The sequence below is a fragment of the Desmodus rotundus genome, chromosome 6 (genome assembly GCF_022682495.2).
Source record: "Desmodus rotundus isolate HL8 chromosome 6, HLdesRot8A.1, whole genome shotgun sequence".
Lineage (NCBI taxonomy): Eukaryota > Metazoa > Chordata > Mammalia > Chiroptera > Phyllostomidae > Desmodus > Desmodus rotundus.
In genome coordinates this window covers 138152555-138175027 of record NC_071392.1, presented here as the reverse complement: position 1 = coordinate 138175027, position 22473 = coordinate 138152555, and the positions used below count along the sequence as shown (strand labels likewise).

At 38.1% G+C, this 22473-nt stretch overlaps 1 protein-coding gene and 1 long non-coding RNA gene across 2 annotated transcripts in view; both read right to left on the bottom strand.

Moving 5' to 3' along the window:
- LOC139440989 (uncharacterized) overlaps window positions 1-4292 on the bottom strand; it is a 46229-nt gene extending 41937 nt beyond the window's left edge. Inside the window, exon 1 of the long non-coding RNA XR_011651368.1 lies at window positions 4206-4292. This is a non-coding gene — a long non-coding RNA (uncharacterized lncRNA). The remainder of the gene's footprint in view (window positions 1-4205) is intronic.
- LOC139441027 (uncharacterized) overlaps window positions 1-22473 on the bottom strand; it is a 95233-nt gene that overhangs the window by 52359 nt on the left and 20401 nt on the right. The gene's annotated exons all lie outside the window — the stretch shown is intronic.

Genomic DNA, 22473 nt, shown 5'->3' with positions numbered 1-22473 from the left:
GTGAAATATTTATCATATGGTAAGTGCTCAGTATATCTCTATGAATATTATTAGTTTTCTATTTTTACAAAAATGGGGAAATAAAAGGGCAATAATTGAATTCATATTAGAAAATTTCAGCTGATGTGAAGTCACCATCTCTGTGCCACTGAGTCTAAAAAATGTAACTCAGCCCTGGCTGGTGTGGCTCAGTGGATTGAGTGCTGGCCTGTGAACCAAAGGGTCACAAGTTCGATTCCCAGTCGGGGCACATGCCTGGGTTTCAGACCAGGTCCCCAGTAGGGGGTGCATGAGAGGCAACCACACACTGATGTTCCTTTCCCTCTCTTTCTCCCTCCTTTCCTCTCTGCCTAAAAATAAATAAATAAAATATTTTAAAAAATAAAGTAAAATAAAATATGTAACTCAGCTCTGACATCTTTACCAGACTCTGCTCCTGCCACACAATAAACTGCCTGCCATTTTCATTGAGTTATCCCACCATTTTTCCAAACCCAACCTGTACAAAACAGAATTCCTAATCCCCCAGCTAACTCATTTTCATCTTTTCTGGCAAACACACATTCCCTTAGCCAATGAATGAAAAAAGATAGTATGTACCACTCAGGAAAACTGTCTTCACGATTCCCCTCTGCCACTAATACGGCAAGTGCTATGCAGCATTGTCAGTTCTAGTCCTCTTCTTGCCTCAACCACCCAACTGCGTAGTTGAGGCTGTTACCTGGGATGACCTACTAGGCTCTTTTCAGAACTATACCAGTTGTGAGACTCTTCCCTCCCTCGCCCCGCCCCCTATATTGCCAACAAATAATTTTAATTCTTTTCTGGAAATGCCACTCACATTTGCCCCCTTTTCCCCAGTTCCAGTGGTAGCACACTGAAGCAAGTGCTCAATGGCTTTTAAAAGGAAATTTGCAAGAGATTCTTAACTGGTCTCCCTGCCTGCAGCCTTTCTCTTCCAATCCATTCTACATGCCACACACATCCTCTTCATATATGTTTCTTATATGCCACACCTACTCATCATTCTTAAATAGCTCCCCACTGCATGTCTCATTTACTAAAACTCTTCCACTTGGTACCCAAGGCTCTCTATGATCAAAACCAGTCCCCCTTTCCCTGTTCCATCCCCCATGGTTCCCCTCAATACACTACTTTCTAATCCAGACATACATACCTCATCAACACTCTAACATGTGACATTCATTCCTTGCATGTCCCTTGTGTTGCTATGCCCTCTGAGCTGCTTTTATGCATATCCAACCATTCCACTTGCACTTTATTAGTGAAATATTCATCAAGGGCCTATTCAGACAGAGCAAACATGAAGAGCACTATGGTGAGGGAAAAAAAGCATCTTGCAATCTAAAGGGATAAATGGACATGTATCAAGTAGTCACATAAGTGAGTTGGAAATTGTAGCTGTGCTGAGTGCTACAACTAAGAGGCTTGCAGTGCTGCAAGAGAGTGATGTGAGACCTGACCTAATGGGGGAGGGGGTTCCAGCCAAAGTTGGTAGAGCTGATATTTGTGTATCAAGCTCACCAAGCCAGGAGGAGTAGGAAGCCCTTGGGAGCAAGCACAACAGGCTCTAAATGCAAAGGTGGCTTTCACCTTACATATGGATGTATCAAAAATAAAAACACAGTAATAAGCTCACAGTTACATGGTGTTTGTTTAGTTCATCTGCAAACTTAGTATGTGCTAACTCATTTGACCCTGAAGAGTACTCTGCAGTCATTTATAAGAGCCCATTTTATAGATGAGTGTATTAAAGTTCAGAGCTATTAACTAACTTGCGCAAGGGACAGAATCTGGAGAATAACTATGGTCTCTGATCATTGGTGCAGGACTTTTTCTCCCCAACTACAGTCACTGCCCCTGCTGTTGGCAAAATCCATTCACCTCTGCTCAGCAAGCAGCCCAAGTGTGACCTTTGGCCCTGAAGCTTTCTTAGTCCTTTCTGAGCCACAGTCAGAAATAACTAGGGACTACAAATGGTATCTCACAAACAAGGAAAATGTCTGTAGCATAAATGACAGCAGAGGGTCACCATAAAAAGAGCTCATAAAATTGATAAGCAAAACAATGAGAATCCAGTGAAAGAATGAATAAAATCCATGAAAAAGAAATAACAAGGGCTAAACAAATACAAAATAAAAGGTTGAACTTCATTAGTAATCAAAGAAGTACAAATAAAAGGGGCTTACTTTTAAACTATTTTACTTTAAGTTATTATTATGTTTTTTAATCCTCACCCAAGGGCATTGTTTCATTGCTTCCAAAGAGAAAGCAAGGGAGAGAGAGAGAGAGACAGAGAGAGAAAAATCAATGTGAGAGAGAAACATGGATTGGTTGCCTTCTGCACACACCCTGACCAGACACCAAACCCACATCCTTTTGGTTTACAGGAGGATGGTCCAACCAACTGAGCCACACTGGCCAGGGAAAACTAGTATTTTTTAATATATAATTTAAAAAGCTGTCAAACTTGCCACAGAAAAAATGGCATTAATGCACATTGTTTGTGGGAGCATAAGAAAAATAGCAATTGTATAGAATGTACTATTTTAGGTACTTTCCATCTACTGTTCTAAGTACTTTCCCTATATCAACTCCAGTCCATGAAGTACTATTGTTATTTCTATATTAGAGTTGAAAGAGCTGAAGCACAAAAAGCTTAATAACTTTCCCAATCACTAATTAAGGTAATCCACCATTTGAAAATTAGATGCTATACAACAAGAAAATTTATTGGCAAATGTACTCAAAACAATGTTAACATTCAAATTGTTTCTGATTTTTCACTGTTATAAAGTATTAAAATCAAAGAGTGAAAACTTGGAAATGGTAGGAGAGAAACTGTAAAATAACTATAGTCTATCTGTAAGACAGAACATTATTTACTCTCCAAAATAATATGGATGATGTATTTTTGACTGGCATAAGAATATGTTCTGGAATATAATTTAAAATGTTAAGGGAGAAATGATACAAAATCTCATATAGTATTAATTCCAACTTTGTTTTTAAAAAGTACTCAGTAAATATTTGAATGCAGCTGCTAGGAAAGTCAATGTCATCTTTGGCTTGGTGAAAAGAAATACATAATCTATAAATAAGGACATGGTAAATCTTTGAAGGAGTAGCTAAAAATTTAATAATTTAAGGACAGAGGGATAATGTTCTTTTAAAATGAGAATAGTGGTTTACATTATAAGACATTATTGTCTTCATAAAATAGTTCAGAGTTTGCAAATTGGAGGAACTTCAATTCTGTTGCCTTTCACCTACATCTCATTAAAATGAATCACATCGGTGAGGCCTTTTCAGTATTACAGGAACAAAACTTAACTAAATCTAAGCTCCTTGGCTAAGACCCTACTCTTCAGGTTTGTCCAGTCATCCTGACCCACTGGGGTTAGGTCCAGCTGAGCCTCTGAACCCAGAAGTCAGAATCAGGTGCCCTGTTGATTCCTTCAAGTGCAAGAGTTTAGTAGAACAAGCCTCACCCACTGGTCCACCAAAACAAAACCTGCAGCCCTCTGCAAACTCTGAGAGTCTTCCAACCCCTCCTTGGCCTATTCGATCCCCTGAGATTCTAAAGCTAGCTACTCTAAATCCCATTTTTCTTCTCTTACTCAGAGCCTGAGTGAAATTCTTGTTTCTTGGAATGATCCTCAGTGAAGTTGCAGACCGGATTGTCTTAGTGAAATACTAACAAAGCCAAGTTCAGACCCTCACCCTAGAGATCAAGAGCAAGCAAGACCCAAGCTCCCCCATACTTACCCTACATTAATTGGAAGCTATGTATCTTGGTCCATTTAGCTTATCTACATGTTTCTGCTTTGTCAACTGAAAAATGGGTATAATTATAATACTTATCTCATAAGGAATGTGCCATTAAAAGTTTTTAGCACATAACTGCTAGTACAAGTTAGCTACTGCTATGTTAATAATGAGGCAATGATCATTAGGAGTAACTAGCCAATTCCCAGTCAATCAAAGTAAGGACAGAAATCCAACCAGAGTGTGCACTCCTGGCTGTTTGTTTTTACCCATTATTTCATATAACAGTACCTATAACATAGTGAATGGCTGACACTTGACAAATATAGATAAATAAGTGGGTAAATGGATCTGACAAATACCTTCCACCTGCCCAGATTTCAGGCATCCCTGGGGACCAGTGATCTCTCACATACCTGGGTAAAGAGTGTGGGGTTTCTGAGAAAGACATCCGGGTAGCCAACTCCAGGACCAGCAACTACCTGTACTTTTCCACAAGTGGCTGCCTCTTTTCCTAGACTTTTATATAACACTAAGGAAAACTAAGATTTCCAGTTAAAACTGGCTGCAACTTGTGGCAAACACTGTCTGAGGTCACTACCTTGGTTGGGGCAAAACCAACTGGCGCTGTGAGAGCTGGAAGTCTGACAGAGCAGACACATTCTGCCAGACCCTTTCTGGCAGAGAAGCAATTAAATGAATTGCTGCAATCCAAGAAGCCACACCTTATAAGAGCCATCCAAGAAGTCCTGCAGCTTCTCTGTATAAGATGAACCTTATTAAACTCTGTGAAGCAATAGCTATAGATTCAAGCAATCAAGATCTTAGGTTTGTACAATGAAGTGCAAGGAAGAGATTGTACGTGGGTGGAGAAGGTGCATCCAAAACTGTCCTTACAGGCTACCTCCTCCTCTCCTAGTTCTCTTCCCTCCTGTCTCTCTTAAATAAGAAATTCAGTAGCACAGAATGGTCTCAATGTACCTAAACAGGAAATCTCAGAAACTGGGTTTCTATGCTCTGAGTCCCAGAAGACAAGCGAGGCCACCTTTTCACATTCCCAGTTGCCTAATTTGCCATTTTATTTGTTTGTACCATGAAAACAGAGATTCTTATGGGTGCAGGTGTTTTTTAAAAAGCGGTCTGGGCCATTGGTTTTCATTTGCTTGCCTCTAGGCAGCCAATTAAAAATGCAAATGCCTAGGTCCAAAACCCAGATATTCCAATTCAGTGGGGACCCAGGTTTCTTTCTCTTTCCTCCCTCCCTCCCTTTTTTCTTCTCCCTCTCTCTCTCCCTTCTTTCCTCCTTCTCTTCTTTTCTTCCCTTTTTTAAAAAACTAGCTTCCCAGAAGATTCTGATGCTCAGTCAAGGCTGAATGTCACAAAACTCTTCCAAATTCTTCTTATCTCCTCTTTAACACTTGAATCCTCTCCATAATATTTATAGCAAACAATCAGTGAATCCATGTTTGAGAACTGCTAGTAATGGGGAAGCCTGACTTCGAGAATAAAACCATCTTTTCAGGTAATTCTATAACTCATAATTTTGTCCTTTTATTCTAGTTTTAGCCCCTGTGGGAGCCTGAAAATTGAACATAATCCCTTTTATATATCCCAAGTTTCTTTATTTGACATGGCTTTTTGTAGGAGGGTTCAAGGGTATTTTATAATTCAGTTTTTCCCAAATTATGTTTCAGAGGACAGTGTTTTGAGGATGTGTTCCATGAAAAGAGTGGTCTGTTAATCAAGTAAGTTTGCTGCCTATCAAGACCATAGGCTACGCTCAGTGCTATCATGGCCACATTTTACAAGTGGAGGCAAGATGGGGATCTCTCCCACACGTGCACTGGAAGGGGCTTCCATAACGGATAAGAGAATTGACCTAATTTAACCACACTATCATCTCTGGTCCCTTCAGTATGAATCTTTCTGGTAAAAAGATGTAGTAAATCCTTCTTGCTCGCAATGACCTAGTCACATTTGAAACCTCATAGAAAAGCAAGGAAAAGTGAGCATTCCATATGAAATCCATTCCCAGTCACCAAGGGTCAACCCTGGGTCACACCCAGTCAGGAAGGTTTGTCAATTCATTAGTCATCATCTGGAGGGAAGGGCCGGGTCTGTCTACTCCCAATATAATTTACTTAGTTCTCATCAATGGCAACAGAAGACTTCACCCTTCACTTACTAAAAAGCTCAGCAGATTTCAGATGAAAGAAAATCAGACTGGAGGAGTTCCATGCCTGTCCTTTCCCAGATGCAGGGGAATCTGACCCTATTTTGTTTCATCTGTTGTAGGAGGAACCTTTTGATAGCCTTAGAGGAATTGTTTTAAAAATATATACTTATGTCAACCTGTTCCACAGACTGCTTCGGTTTTCCCATAAATTATTCTAGTCCTATAGCAACCACTTACATATTTTACATAATTGTAATCATGGTGACCTATAATTTTGGGTACTGTATTTCACTTATGCTGTACGCATTCTTCATACTGTTATGCTATTCCTATCTGCCATAAAATATATTTCCAGGGAAGTCACCCTAAGTGCCTTGTAGGTTAAATTAAGTTCAAGCTCCTTCAAATACTTACTATGACACTGTATTAAAATAAACATTTTTGGACAGGAAGATTTCTCCTTGTCTTCATTTTTTTGGTGTGAATTTTTATGAATGATATTATTGACCTAAGAAACATAAATAATATAAGGCAAATTAATATTTTATAATCTTATACTAATTTATAATGATATCAAGAGGTATCGGAATTAGAAAAAATAGTGTTTTAGCATCCACATTTCATTACAAACTTACCAATATTGTACAATATATTTTTCTTTTACATTCTTCTATATCTACAACACTTTTACAAAACTTTTAAGAGAGGAAGAATAAATCACAAGAATTTTTTTCAAATATCACAAAATATATCCATACAAAAAGATATCCTCAAGTCTTTAAAAATATTTCCTCAGTCCTGGCTGGTGTGGCTCAGTGGATTGAGTGCTGGCCTGTGAACCAAAGGGTTGCCAGTTCGATTCCCAGTCAGGGCACATGCCTGGGTTGCGGACCAGGTCCCCCAGTCAGGCACATGTGAGAGGCAACCACACATTCATGTTTCTCTCTCTCTCTTTCTCCCTCCCTACCCCTCCAAAACTGAATAAATAAAATATTTTTTAAAATAAAATAAAAAATAATATTTCTTCAAAGACCATGAAAACCTCATATGATTTGAATTACACCTTAGGCAAGCAGAATTCTAATAAGGTCCCCAAGACTCCCACCTGTGCTGCACAGGACCTGTGAGTGAGTGCCTTTGAGCCTGGCAGTCTTACAAATATGAAAGCAGGCCACCACCAAGGTTAGGCTGTGTCATATGGCAAAGCAAAGGGATTTTGGAGGTGTCATTAAGGTCCCTGATCTAGGGTTAGCCCCCCTAACCCTAAGTGAATTAAAGGGGGGCTAACCCTAGGTGGGCCTGACCAAACCAGGTGAGCCCTGCAGAAAGGGCCCAGTGAAAAGTCAAAGATGGAAGGTCAGAAAGATCTGAAGCAGTAGCAAACACACTCCTGTCATATTTTGAAGAGGGAAATCTGTCAAGGACTGAAAGATGTCCTCTAGAAGCTGAGACCCTCAGTTCAACAGATGCAAGGAACTACATTTTATCAGTAACCAGTGACTTTGGAAGAAATCCAGAGCCTCAGATGAGACTTAAGCATCAACTGACATCTTGAGTTCAGCCTAGTGAGACTGAACCTAAGACCTGTCTAACCCTTGCCTGCAGTCCTGACTCACAGAAGCTGTGAGATAATAAATTTGTGTTATTACAAGGCTCTAAGTTGGTGATGATTCATTGTTCAATGATAGAAACCTAATATAGACATAACACTACACATTAATGGTAAAAATAAAAAAAACTATGGTGATGAAAAACAATCAATATTAGAGAAAAATAAACTAAAACTTTAATTGAAAATGAGAAGTCAGAGCTAATAGTCATTCCAAATTAATGGAATATTTTGAAGAAGTTTAAGTCATAACAACCAATAAAAAATATAGTCAAAAATAGGATTTCATTCTTCAGATTAAATAAGAGAAAACAAAAATGTACCAATGAGAATGCTCTATTTTCTTATAAAGAGTAATTAAAAATATATTTTAGATGAGTATAAATAGACAATTTGATTACAGTGTTTAAAATTATATTAGAAAATAGCATAGGAAAAGAATTTCTCTCCTCACCAACAATTTTTAGTATAAAATCAAATAGAATATTGTCTATGCACTAATAAGCAAACAATGAATAAATATAAATAAATCCAAGAAAGCATACAAAAAGATAACAAAAGTCAAGTTACAAAAAATTATTCAGTAAATATAAATGTTCTAAATTTCCCTAATCAAATGCAAGAGTCTCCAACTGTATCTAAAAAGAAATTTAGCAACAATGCCCTTAAAGACAATTCTAAAGCAAAACTACAAATTAATTAATTATTTAATTAATTTAAAAGACTGGGGGGGAATGAGAATTAGTCATGTTTAAATGAGAGAAGAACAAGTTTGCCAATATCAACCTCAAAGAAAAAAAGAAATTGAACAAAACATAGTAAGCAAGTTTTATAGGCTTGTTTTATACTGAAGTTATAATAACATAAATATATATAAAAACACTTTACATGAAAGAAATGTATAAAGCAAAACATGTTATACATATTTAAAGAATGATCAGAAATAGTTTTATGTTAATGAAACAACATAAATCTATAGCAAACGAAACAGAAACTTTCAAATTTTTTCAAAAGCAAACCATTGAAAAAATATTTAATCAAAGTTTAAATCCTACATACTAGAATTTATAGAATCTAATCAAAGAATTTGAGCAAAAAATAAAATAAAACCCACCCTCAAAAAATAAATTAAATAAAACCAATTATATTAAAACCGTTAAATCTAATTTAGAAATTATAAGCCCATTTAAATTTATCAAGCCCAGTACCTAAATTGGACTACTGACATACACCAAAACCATGGAACCTAATCAAGGAAAAAGCAGTAACACAAACTTTATAATACTGAAGGGAGGCTACGTTAGTAAAATGGTCACTGAAAAGAGTATGAGTTTTTGAAATAGTGCCATTAACATGAGTGACTGTATATCAAAAACCCAAAATATCAAAAGTACATGAGAAGGAAGATGAATAAACCTGAAACTAATAATAATAAAAGCATATGATAACATGATTCTTTTTTTCTTTTATATATTATGATTCAGGCAGTTGCCATACTTATAGACCTTCCTAAATTAAGTAAAGGACTTTTGTGTGTAAAGCCTGTTATATAGTTTATATGTTTCTCAAACCTTAGTCACGTGCATGTCCTTTCTCTTGTACCACAAAGAATTTTCATTACGCCCTTGTTTATGTGTACTTGACACCAATGAAATAAATAAGGACACCCCGACACCCTCAGTGTGACACTGGGAATGGCTCCTAGCATTACGCTGAGAACATGCACTGCCCTTACTGCTTCCATGAGGTATATTTTGGTAGTGCATCATGTAGATTTTTATAAGGTCAAATATACCTTATGCAGTCCATAACAAACAGCTCCCTTTATTTCTCCTTGGTGTGCAAAAGCTTATCTCAGCATCACAGATGCTGGAGGGCAGTGCAGGTAATGGCTTTGTTTTTGTTTTTCATTTGTTTACATCTGCCTCTGGAGAGTAGTTCCATTAGGAGCTTAAACTTAGGTACAAGGCAGACCCATTTTGCTGAACTTTTCTGAGCTTAAACTCCTCGCCTGTAAAATAGGGCTTAAAAATGCTTGTTTGTTTTGAAACTTAAGAGAAATAGGACTGCCCTGGAATAAAATAGCCTGAAAAATTGTTTTTCTTTTTCTTCTTCAGAATTTTTTTAGAAGGATAATTCTGGTGCTGCTACCTTTCCACATGCTTGCTCACTCTCATTCCCTCTCGTTGTCTCCCTGCCCCTTTCTCCCTCACCCACACACACTTCATTCATCATCAAAAAAAGTGACACTGATGCTAACCTAGCAGCTGATGAGGGGAACGATCATGGATGTTGCATATGAGGAACAGGTTTGCAAAATGAATTAAGTGTCCTGGGTCTAGACTCCTTAAGCTTGACTCTTGGAACACTTACTTATCAACTGCATGAACTTTGACAGATGCTCTACCGCCTCTCTGCCTCAGACACAAAATACGAAAAGTAACAGCTCCGTCATAGAGATGCTATGAGTATTCCACGAGTTGACATAGGTAAGCACTTGGAAGGGAGGGTGACACATAGTCCATGTTCAGTAAGTGCGAGCTATTATTATAATATAAGTAGTCTGTAAATGCATGTTGAATAAAAATGTTCATTGCTGAGCATAATTCACATATTCCAGGCTTCACCAGGATATGACAAAAAATAAGGTTATACTTTTTCTTTTTTAATTTTTATTGTTATTCAATTACATTTGTATGCCTTTTCTCCCCATCCCTCCACCCCACCCCAGCCAAAACCACTTCTCTCCCCCACCTCCACCCTCCCCCTTGATTTTGTCCATGTGTCCTTTATAGTAGCTCCTGTAATCCCCTCTCCTCACTGCCCCCTCCCCCTTCCTCTCTGACTATTGTTAGATTGTTCTTAACTCCAATGTCTCTGGTTATATTTTGTTTGCTTTTTTCTTCTGTTGATTATGTTCCAGTTAAAGGTGGGATCATATGGTATTTGTCCCTCAGAGCCTGGCTTATTTCACTTAGCATAATGCTCTCCAGTTCCATCCATGCTGTTGCAAAGGATATAAGCTCCTTCTTTCTCCCTACTGCGTAGAATTCCATTGTGTAAATACCAGAGTTTTTGGATCCACTTATTTGCTGATGGGCACTTAGGTTGCTTCCAGTACTTGGCTATTGTAAATTGTGCTGCTATGAACATTGGGGTGCACAGGTTCTTTTGGATTGGTGTTTCAGGGTTCTTAGGGTACAATCCTAGCAGCAGAATTGCTGGGTCAAAGGGCAGTTCCATTTTTAGTTTTCTGAGGAAATTCCATACTGTCTTCCTTGGAGAAGTGTCTGTTAAAGTCCTTTGCCCATTTTTAATTGGGTTGTTTGTCTTCCTGGAGTGCAGTTGTGTGAGTTCTTTATATATTTTGGAGATCAGGCCCTTCTCTGAGGTATCATGGGCAAATATGTTTTCCCATACTGTTGGTTCTCTTTTCATTTTAATGCTGTTTTCTTTAGCCATGCAGATGCTTTTTATTTTGATGCGGTCCCATTTGTTTTTTCTTTCCTTTATGTCCCTTGCTTTAGGGGGCGTGTCTGTGAGGATGTTGCTGCGTGGAATGTCTGAGATTTTCCTGCCAATGTTTTCCTCTAGGACTTTTAAGTTTTTTATCCATCTTGAATTTATTTTTGTGTATGGTGTAAGTTGGTGATCGAGTTTCATTTTTTTGCACATTCCTGTCCAGATCTCCCAACACCATTTGTTGAAGAGGCTGTTTTTGCTCCATTTTATGTTCCTGCCTCCTTTGTCAAATATTAATTGACCATTAAGACTTGAGTTTATTTCTGGGCTCTCTGTTCTGTCCCATTGGTCTATGTGCCTGTTTTTATGCCAGTACCAGGCTGTTTTGATTACAGTGGCCTTGTAATACAGTTTGATATCAGGTATTGTGATCCCTCCTGCTTTGTTCTTCTTTCTCAAATTTGCTGCAGCTATTCGGGGTCGTTTATGGTTCCATATGAATTGCTGAAATGTTTGTTCTATATCTGTGAAATATGTCATGGGTACTTTAATAGGGATTGCATTGAATCTATAAATCACTTTGGGTAGTATGGCCATTTTGATGATGTTAATTCTTCCAATCCATGAGCATGGTACATGCTTCCATTTGTTTGTGTCTTCCTTAATTTCTTTCTTTCTTCAATGTTGTGTAGTTTTCTGAGTACAGGTCTTTTACCTCCTTGGTTAGGTTTATTCCTAGGTACTTTATTTTTCTTGTTGCTATATCAAATGGGATTTTTCCCCCTGATTTCTGTTTCTGCTGTTTCACAGTTGGTATACAGGAATGCCTTTGATTTCTTAGTATTGACTTTGTATCCAGCCTTTTCACCAAATGCATTTATTAGGTCAAGTAGTTTTAAATAAGGTTATACTTTTTATAACTAAACTGTGATAAGATGAAAACCATCCATCCTCCACAAGTCCCTCAAGTATTTCTGAGAACTTCCCCAGTACTGCTGTTTACATAATTAGGAAATAGAACTTCTAGTCCATCTGCCTTCAATTCTCCATCATGCTACTGTTCCATAGTCTCTGTTGCCAGTGACCCTGGGGAATTATTGTTTTGTTGGGTACAGATGTTATCCAGAGGAGATCTTCATTTTTTTTCTCTTCTGGCAATAGCTGATAACGTGATTTGCCCCCAAGCCCCCAAATTGTTTTACTTTTGCTACTCAAAACATCCCTGAATAAAGGTTCTACTTTTTTGGCTAGAATTTACAGAAGCTTTGTGGATAGGGAAAGAAAGGTGAAATACTGAGAATAATAAAAAGGCCCTGCATGGACAGTTTGGGGCTGATCTAGAATGTTATCTCCTCAAAGCAACCTCCCCAAGTCATCCTATAACATGTCTTCCTGTTCTAACTTTCTTCTCCTCCTCCCTTTTCTCTTTACCATGACCTGAAATTATCTTCTGTGTTTGTTTACTTGTTCATTTATTCCCTTGTTTGAGAAAAGAAGTTCTTTTTTATTCCTGAGTCCTTAGAGCCTAGAATAGGACATATCTCATTATAGGAAAACAACACACATTTGTTAGAAGAAAGGATGGATGGATGAATGAAAAGAACCAGACTGGTCTTAGGGTAATAGCTAATTTTTTGCACATTTTTTATATATCAACTTACCTTCCTCAGGCAAGGTCCCCCATGGCCCATGAAAGAAGATAAATTCTCCCTGTGACACCACCCATCTGCAGTCTTCATTTATCTAACATCATGCATTTGGGTATCTGTCTTCCCTGCTTGATTGTCAGGGCAGGAAGTATGTCTATTTCCTCTCACAGTGGGTCCCCAACTTCTAGACAAGTGCATGCCATGTAGTTGGTGCTTAATAAAGCTTTTCCATTTAAGTGATTATTTAAAAGAGTATTCAGATTGATGAAATAATATACTGTTAAGAAATAGCCTTCTTATTTAATGGAAAACACAAAATTGAAATTATGTGAAGAAATCATGCTAAAGTTGACCAGCCCAACATTTTTAGGAATAATTTTTTCTTGACTCTTTACATCTGTCACTGATGAGTCATTCTGTTCCCACCATTATTAAATATTACAAATTCTTTCACTGTAATTATAGGAACCTTTCAGAATACCACTCAGCAATAAATGAACCATTTAACCCATCAAGTACTAAAGCCTTCCATTAACAAATCTAATGACTAAGGAAATAGTTTTCCCATGTGTACATTCACATTATTCTGTAACAGGCAAAAATTTTGAGAGTCAGTGTTTGAATTGTTACATTTGGTGTCCTGAGGAGAAAGCAACATTCAACGTGATGTGTCTTGGGAGTCAACCCTCCTGCGGTTTCTCAGTGTTCAGGAATGTGAAGGTAATAGCACATTCCCACCTAAATGTCCATGGCCAAAGTGGTAAAATAGCCTCTCAGCTATTTTGCTATTGAGGGTTTTAAACCCTAGTTTTCACATAGGCTCATACAATGGCAAAGAATGCCACTTAATTAAATTTTTAAAATATCACAATTTAAAAAATATTAAGTGTATAAACCAATTCTATTAAGATGATATTATTATATTATTTATTTTTATGGCAAAACCTCTCAGTGTAGAAGCACACCTTGTTTCTGCTTTGAAAAAATATGTATTGCTTACAGTGCCACAGTTACGTCATTCGCAAAGTGGCTATAATGGCTAACAAGTTTAGAGAGTTGCCTTATGTTTAAGGGAGATAGTGATAATGGCCACAATAATTATAGCTCCCATTTGCATTTACTATGTGCCAAGGATTGTGCTAAGTATTTCATCTGTATAACCTAAATAAACTTTACAAAAACCCTGTAATACTGATGGACATCCCCCCAAAATTAAAAATAAAAAACCAAAGCACAAGTGATTAATAATCTGCCAGTAGGAACCACCACAGTGTAAAACTCTGGTCGGTACCACTGAGACTGCAGCCTCTGTTCAGGGCGGCCCCTGGAATCATGCCGCAACACGGCCCTGATGGCAGAGCCAGAATTACAATCAAGCTTGCAGACACAATGCTCTATCACTGGTTAGCTGTGCCATACAGCACGGATGCAAAATATTACCTAGTATCTTCATAAACAATTATATTAAAATAATCTTAGTCTGAATATCTTGCCTGGGAGAAAGTATGTTAATTAAATGTATTTAAAAGAGAAAAATGGTTATTAAATTTACCAGAAACACTAATTCAAAAGAAAGACCATGTAATTGGACTTAGAAGAATCAACAGTTTGACCCAAATAGGGCAGAAGAGAGTAGCTCACTGGCTGAGCTTAAATCAGCATGATGGTACCACTGTTTTTTTCATTAACCTCATATAATGAGCTCTAATTATGTTCTGTTGGTTCTGAGTACAATAGTTATAGAAGCAACAATATTATGTGTTTTTATGAAAAGCAAAACAGAGATTAAAGTTATACCTTTATAAGGATTTGTATTCTAAAAAGATCTCTTCACTGTTTTATCTACTAAGGAAAGCTTTTGTAGTCCAAGCTTCAAGAAATTGGTGTGTACATTAAAACAAGTCTTAATACAAACAAAATATTTTTGTCTCCTTAAAATTTATTCAGAATGATCTAATAATAACTACAATACTTAGGGATTACAATGTTCCAAGCTCTGTACTAATAATACTATATTGATTACCTAGTCTAACCAACCCAGTTTCTCTAAGAGTTATTGATATCATTATGACTACATTTTATAGATGTAGAAACTGAGAGACAAAGGCATTGCAACTTGCCATAGATCACACAAGCTAGCTAATAAATAGAGCTGATATTGAAACCAGGTTGCCTAGACTCCAATGACAATACTCTCAAATGTAGGAATGTCCTGACAAGGGATTAATTCTAGAATCATTCTTAAGAACTTGTTCCTCCACACCAAACACCTTACTAATCTGTGAAAACACACTACACTTCATCTAGCCCTTGAGTCTCTCTCCACATCACTGTCTCTATCTGAAATTCTATTTTCATGAGCTATTAAATAACTCTATCATTCAAATTCTAGATCTAGGCCACCTTTCTTCATGAGACTCTTCTTCCTTAGGTTTCTTCTCACACACTGCCTTGTGCTGTAATTATGTGGGGGCCAAAATCATAGTCTCCTCTGTTTCTTCCAATATCAAGAACTGTCATTATTCCAATGTCTTCCAGTGTCAAGAACAAGCAGCCATTTTATATTTTTTGGAGCTAATAAAATGATAAACAGTAAGAGAAAAGCAATTGATCAGGCTACCATTGATTTAGTTAAATCAGACTATAAACATTTCCAAGATTTCACATGTAAGGTGTGCCAGGACCACGGTCATCAGAAGAACAGGTGTGACTGCTCTAGCCACGTTGACTCAGCAGTTCAGAATTCTCTCTTCCCCTGGGGTTTTCTCTTTGATACCCACAGCCTACTCCTTCCCCATCTACAACTGTGGAGCCACTTGGGCCAAAATCCTTTTTTCTTTGATAATCTTAGTATGAAAAACATGGAGTAGTATTTTTTAAATAAACAGCTTCATCAGTATATGACAAATAGAAAAACTAAGATAAGAATTTTAGGAAATAAAGGAAGGGTCTTGCTCTTAGCTATTAAAAGTGGCAAACATTATCACTTTGCCAAACACTTTTCATATATGACCTCATCTCCAGGAGAAAGGTGCTGTTTTTATTTCCATTTTGTATTTTACAGAATTTAAGTAACTTGCCCAACTACACATAGTTCATGATAGAACCAGAGTTTGAACCCAGCCTTGCCTGCTGTTAACATCACTTCTGTTAACTCCCAACTCCTTAACCCTAAGGACAGCCCCACCACCTGTCCCAGTGTGCCCGGTTGTCACTTCTTCTCTTCCTGTTCAATGCGGTCAGTACTGTTACCTTCCTTGCTGGCCTTGCTTAATCCCATGCATGATTTTAGAAGAGGCTATAGAAAAATGGTTTACACTTCATTTTTCTCACACGTAATTTCCAGAATGCATAAGCTCCTTTCATTTCTAGAGGAAGCTAGAGAGAAAGGTATAGAGTATCAGATCCTGGCTCTGATTAGGGAGACTTCCTCTGCACACTAGGAAGGCACAGACCCCAGAAATGATGTTTCTTCCCCACACAAGTGATCTTCATTGCTTGCTGGTCCCATTCCAGGGGCTGCCACTCAGGCATGAATCTCCAGCCATCCACATACATACACGGAGTGGGTTTTATTATTAATAATAATATCAACAATGACAACAACTTGCATTTATTGGAGTCTTCTATTTTTGTCTGTACTTGTGAATATTTCACACTCTTTACCCCATTTAATTCTCATGTCCACTAGATATTACTGTCACCATTTTGCAAATGATGAAACTCAGCTCAAATTAAGTAATCTTGTCACCAAGCCTATGAGCTGGAGTTTGAAAACTGGTCTTTCCAACTCTAACATGCCTACTCTAACCTTTGTCCCATACTGCCTCTGATCCCATCTCGTTGAGACTGAATTAATATTTGCGCATAAATATAACACTGACGTAGTACAAACATGCACACACATTCATACACGTAAAATCACAATATTCATAAATTACGCAATTCCACACCCACAGGTATTTTCTCACAGTGTCTTTCAAGTTTCACTTAGCAGTGCTGTGACCAAGCAAGCCATATAAATTCCACAAATAGTATTGATATAGTCTGATGCAATTCAGTGCAGGGCTTATTACTGTAAACAAACTGTTCGTGGCCTTTCACAGCTTACAGAAATCTTGTCTAGTTCTCGCTTGGTGCCTTCACATCACGCCTGCAATAAGCACCCATCCCGTCTTGCAGAGGGGCTCCAGCCTCTGTAATTAGATAAGAAGCTGAAGAGAGAAGCCAGCAGGGGAAAGAGTGGGGAATTGAATCTCAGCTCAAACTGCAATGCCTGGGCTACTGGCACCACTTCCCACTGCTGCCCTTTCCTCACCTTAAGCTATCTTCTTCAGCGTGTAGTTGCTGATATTGGTCATCTGTGAGGATAAACCCTTCCCCAGATGGATATCTCCAACCAATTGTATTACACAAGAATGCTTTTACCTGGGTGGTGTCCTGAATTTTTCCACTAAGTCTTTTACTTCCCAGTGAAATGCCTGGATGTGGTCCAAAATAAAATGGGCTGAAAGCCTCCGTGCTGTCTAATGCTGAGTCAGCTAGTGCAGGGTCTGTGTGACAGAAGGCTGCTGACTTTCAAAGACAGTCCTCTTCATCTTCTCAGTAGCCTCGGGCCTAAGAACCCAACAAGCCAGCACTTTGTCTGGGATGGCTTTTGGCTTCTACCTGGCAGCACTTTTGTTACTTCCTCTTTTTAAGTGGAAGAGAGGGAAGATCAAAGGCCTTTCCCTTCTGACACCCTGTATCTATAGTTTTTCTGTGTCTGCACCTTTTCTGATTCCATATTTCCATATCAATGGACATTCGGCAATAATTCAAGCCATGACTTTCTGAATGAATGGTAACTCCTAAAAACTACTGCCTATAACCCCAATAAAACACACACACACACACTATGATCCCAATCCAGCAAAGAGAAGCCGCATGTAGGACATTTAAGCAATTCACCATCATGGAACTACCAAGACTTGTGAATAGGCTAGATAGCATGATATTCTTTATGTCCCCTAAGCAAAACCACACTACAGCTTGCCGACACTATGGCGTTAGCCTCTGTACTATTCTCTGTATATTCTTGCCCTATACCATCTAGTCTCCAAAGGTTAGCCAATGTGATATTGAAAATATAAACCATATCATGTCACTTCTTTCCCTAACCTCATCCTATGACTTCTTGTTACTCTTAGAATAAAACCTAAATTCCTTACAATGCTGGCTTCTTAGATTTTCTTCCTCACAGGGATATCCTCACAGGGACTCCTGGCAAACTCAAGATCATCAGTCCATGAACACCCTGCACAGGAAAGTTTCCCTATGAAATACTGGGACTCAAGGTGGAAATGTAAGAGAAGCAAGAAAAAGAGATGTGTACAGTGCAGGATGACAGACCAGGAATCACCCAAAGAAAATGGCATGTCTCACACGGGGATCTGAAGAAACGCATTCAGGGTCTATTGGCTGTGGTTACATTTTACCAGGAAGGAGAATTATCTGGCTTGGAATCAAGCCATGGAATTTACTCAGTTAATTTTTGTTTTTTTTAAAAAATTATCTAGTATTCTTTGGATTATGGTATCTTTAAAGTTGAAATGGAAATAAAAATCAGCTATTCTAAGACTCTTATTCCACAGACATTAGCCACAGGGCAGAAGGCCTCACATGCTGAGCATTTTGACCAACTTAGACACACTCAGAATGACTGAACAACCCTACTGGTTGATACTTGGTAAACCTTTTTGGTTTGAATTTGTAATTTCCTCAGACATTTATTTCCCACAAGAAGAATGCTTTAAAGAGCACAGAATCATTTTTTCCAAAATTCCTACAAGCACTGCTCAGCCCTCTCCTGCTTCATTTTTCTCCACATCACCATTAAGCACTCAGCATATAATATTTCTTTTGTTTTTTGCTTTCCTATGCCCACCAGTAATAACTATGTTTGTAGTAAATTCATTGGTTACTATCCTAAGAGCTTTATGAACACCCATTTATTTAGTCTTTGTAACAACATTGTAAAGTGAGTTCTATGATTACTCACATTGCAGAGATGGAGAAACTGAGAGAAAGTGGGTGAGTTCAACTTTGATCTTGGTGAGACTGAAACACCTGTGAGATACTCCTGCACATATGCTCAGGATGCCACTATACGAAATCCTAGAACTCGGGAAAGAAATGACATTAGAATCAGATATTAGAGTCCTCAGTCTATGGATGGGAACTAGAGCAACCAAACTGGAGGTGGTCTCTCAGGCTGGTGGCCCTGATGTGTGTGGCTGGGCCTTTATGTGCTTTGAAGGCAGTTGGGAAAGAGCAGTGGAGAGAAAGTCAGCATGCCAATAGCCATGAGCAGAATGGATGTTTGAGGCTTTCTTGGCGCTCTCTGATACACAAGACCAGAGAGGGATGATGTGTGGGGATGATAATTAACTTGCTCTGTGACTTTGTACAACCAAGTCTTTGCACCATTAAGGGCTTCTATATCTCTCCATACAGCATGAGCAGACTGTACAATTAGGGTTTTTTAAGTCTCCAAGCTCCAAGCTTTAACATGCTAAGACCATAAACTCTATAACACTCTGTTGGTGGGATTGTAAAGGGAATATCCTGTATGGAGGATGATTGGCCAATATCTTTCAAAATTACAAATACCTAAACGTGTTGACCCAGCAATTGTAAATCTAGAAATTTATTCTGTAGTTACATTGGCATATGCACAAAATTATATAAATTAAAATTGTTCATTGTAGCAGTTTTGTATATCAAAGATTGGAAACAGTTCAAATATTCATCAAAGAGGGAACAGATAAATAAACTGTAATATATCCTTACAGTAGAATTTTATATAGTCATAAAACAGAATGTTGATACAGTGTGGTACCATACAGCTGTGAGGATGAACCAAATAACTGCTCCATGCAATAGTGTATAATTAACATGAAAACAACAGAGAGTAAAAGTAGAGAAAAAGAAGCCAAATACAAACAGCACACATATGAATTTACTTAATTAAAATTCAAAAACAGGAAAGACAAATCTCTGCTGTTAGAAGCTGGGATACTGGTTACCCTGAGGCCAAAGCTCAGAAGAGCACCAAATACACCACGATTTATCATGAATGGCTTCATGTAAGTGCATTTACTAGATGCTTTGTAACGAACTGTTACCAAGAGCAGCTCCCATTATGAAGAAAGAAAAGGACCATATTCCACAATCTCTGCCCTTCAAAAAGAGCAGTATTAGAACATGTACTAGAACATGTTCTAATCATTGTATTAGAACATGATGTTGATGACTAGAAAGGGAGGGAACTGGAAACTATGCTGGACAGAAACAGTGTATCTGTGGGAACAATGGAAAATGACATAGAAACACTCCATCAGTCTACAACCTTTTGAAGGGTTCCCATGGGAGGTGATGGGGACACTTATTCTTTGTGGTTCAAGGAGATGAAACTAGGGCACGTGGATGGAAACCACAGAGAAACATACTGCAGCTTGTTTAAAGAAGAATTTTCCATACCCAGGGCTTTCAAGGTGGAACTTGTTGCCTGTTGAGAGTTAGACAGGACAGAACCTCTCTATACCCATGAGAAATCCTCATAGCCTTTCCCATGGTTGTTTGGAAGAGTGTGAAGGGATGGAGCAGTTGTTTTCCTGGTTGAGCAAAAACTATGGGACAATAGCTGTGTGGTTCTCAGGCGGTGACCTGAGTGACAGAAAGGTCGAGCTCGAGTGTCACAGCCAACAATGGTGCTTATAGAGCAATGGCTCTCTGAGTCCTGGTGAGCAGTAAGCTAAGTGTCCTCCCAATATGTAGAAGGAACACTCAAGTTCTAAGTCCCTCCTGTTTCCTGGAGTTCACCAAAAAGCAGAATTATGGAAATCTCCCAGCTGGAATCACCTTAAAGTTCTAGAGCCCAGACGTGCAGGGATGTGCCCTGCAGCATCCCTACCAAAGCGCCAGCTAGTCTTGTTTACACACCTTCAGTAAGGAGGAGCTCTCTGCTCCACAAGGTGGCTTCCCAGGGTAGAACAGTACTCATTGTTACTGATAAAAGCACAGACAAGAGTGAACACTATTGAGTGCTATGTACCAGGTTGTGCTGAATACTTTCCATGCACTTAATCATTAAATCCTTGCTACACATTTATTGAACAGGTAAGGAAATGGAGCATCATAATCTTAAGAATGTGTCCAAGGTCATGCAAAGTGGTAGAGTGAGCTACAAGAAATATGATTTTCACAAACAAAAATTTCAGTTTTATTTGCTCCTCTATTACTTTATTTGTAATATGTCTGAGAATCACCTTTACTATTACACACTTGACATTTCTCTTTAATTTATCCTGTTTTTTTTTTTTAAAGTACCTACTTTAACCACTTGTTCTATATCTAAAACCACAAAATTTGTCTACTGGCTATGTATTTTCCTTAGTATATATTAAAATAAATTTATAACTAATAAAAGCTTCCAAATGTTTAACCATGTTTAAAGTAAAAATACCTTTCTTAGCATCACTTTGTTTTTTTAAATACATTATATTGATTATGTTATTACAGTTGTCCCATTTCCCCTCCTTTATTCCCCTCCACCCTGCACACCCCCTCCCTCCCACATTGCCCCCTTTAGTTCATGCCCATGGGTCATATATATAAGTTCTTTGGCTTCTACATTTCCTATACTATTCTTAACCTCCCCCTGTCTATCTTCTACCTACCATTTATGCTACTTATTCCCTGTACCTTTTCCCCTTCTCTTCCCACCCACTCCCCCACTGATAACCCTCCATGTGGTCTCCATTTCTATGATTCTGGTCCTGTTCTAGTTGTTTGCTTAGTTTGTTTTAGTTTTTGTTTTTGTTTTAGGTGTGGTTGTTAATAACTGTGAGTTTGCTGTCATCTTACCGTTCTTTTTTTTTAATCTTCTTTTTTTTTTTAGATAAGTCCCTTTAACATTTCATATAATAAGGGCTGGGTGATGATGAACTCTTTTAACTTGACCTTATTTGGGAAGTACTTTATCTGCCCTTCCATTCTAAATGAAAGCTTTGCTGGATAGAGCAATCTTGGATGTAGACCCTTGCCTTTCATGACTTTGAATACTTCTTTCCAGGCCCTTCTTGCCTGCAAGGTTTCTTTTGAGAAATCAGATGACAGTCTTATGGGAAGTCCTTTGTAGGTAACTGTGTCCTTTTCTCTTGCTGCTTTTAAGATTCTCTCCCTATCTTTAATCTTGGCTAATGTAATTATGATGTGCCTTGGTGTGTTCCTCCTTGGGTCCAACTTCTTTGGGACTCTCTGAGCTTCCTGAACTTCCTGGAAGTTTATTTCCTTTGCCAGATTGGGGAAGTTCTCCTTCACTATGTTTTCAAATAAGTTTTCAATGTGTTGCTCTTCCTCTTCTCCTTCTGGCAACCCTATGATTTGGATGTTGGAATGTTTAAAGATGTCCTGGAGGTTCCTAAGCCTCTCCTCATTTTTTTTGAATTCTTGTTTCTTCATTCTGTTCTCATTGAATGTTTCTTTCTTCCTTCTGGTCCACTCTGTTGATTTGAGTCCTGGTTTCCTTCCTGTCACTGTTGGTTCCCTGTACATTTTCCTTTATTTCACTTAGCATAGCCTTCATTTTTTCATTTAATTTGTGACCATATTCAACCAATTCTGTGAGCATCCTGATTACCAATGTTTTGAATTGTACATCTGATAGGTTGGCTATCTCTTCATCGCTTAGTTGTATTTTTCTGGAGCTTTGATGTGTTCTTTCATTTGGGCCATTTTTTTTTTTG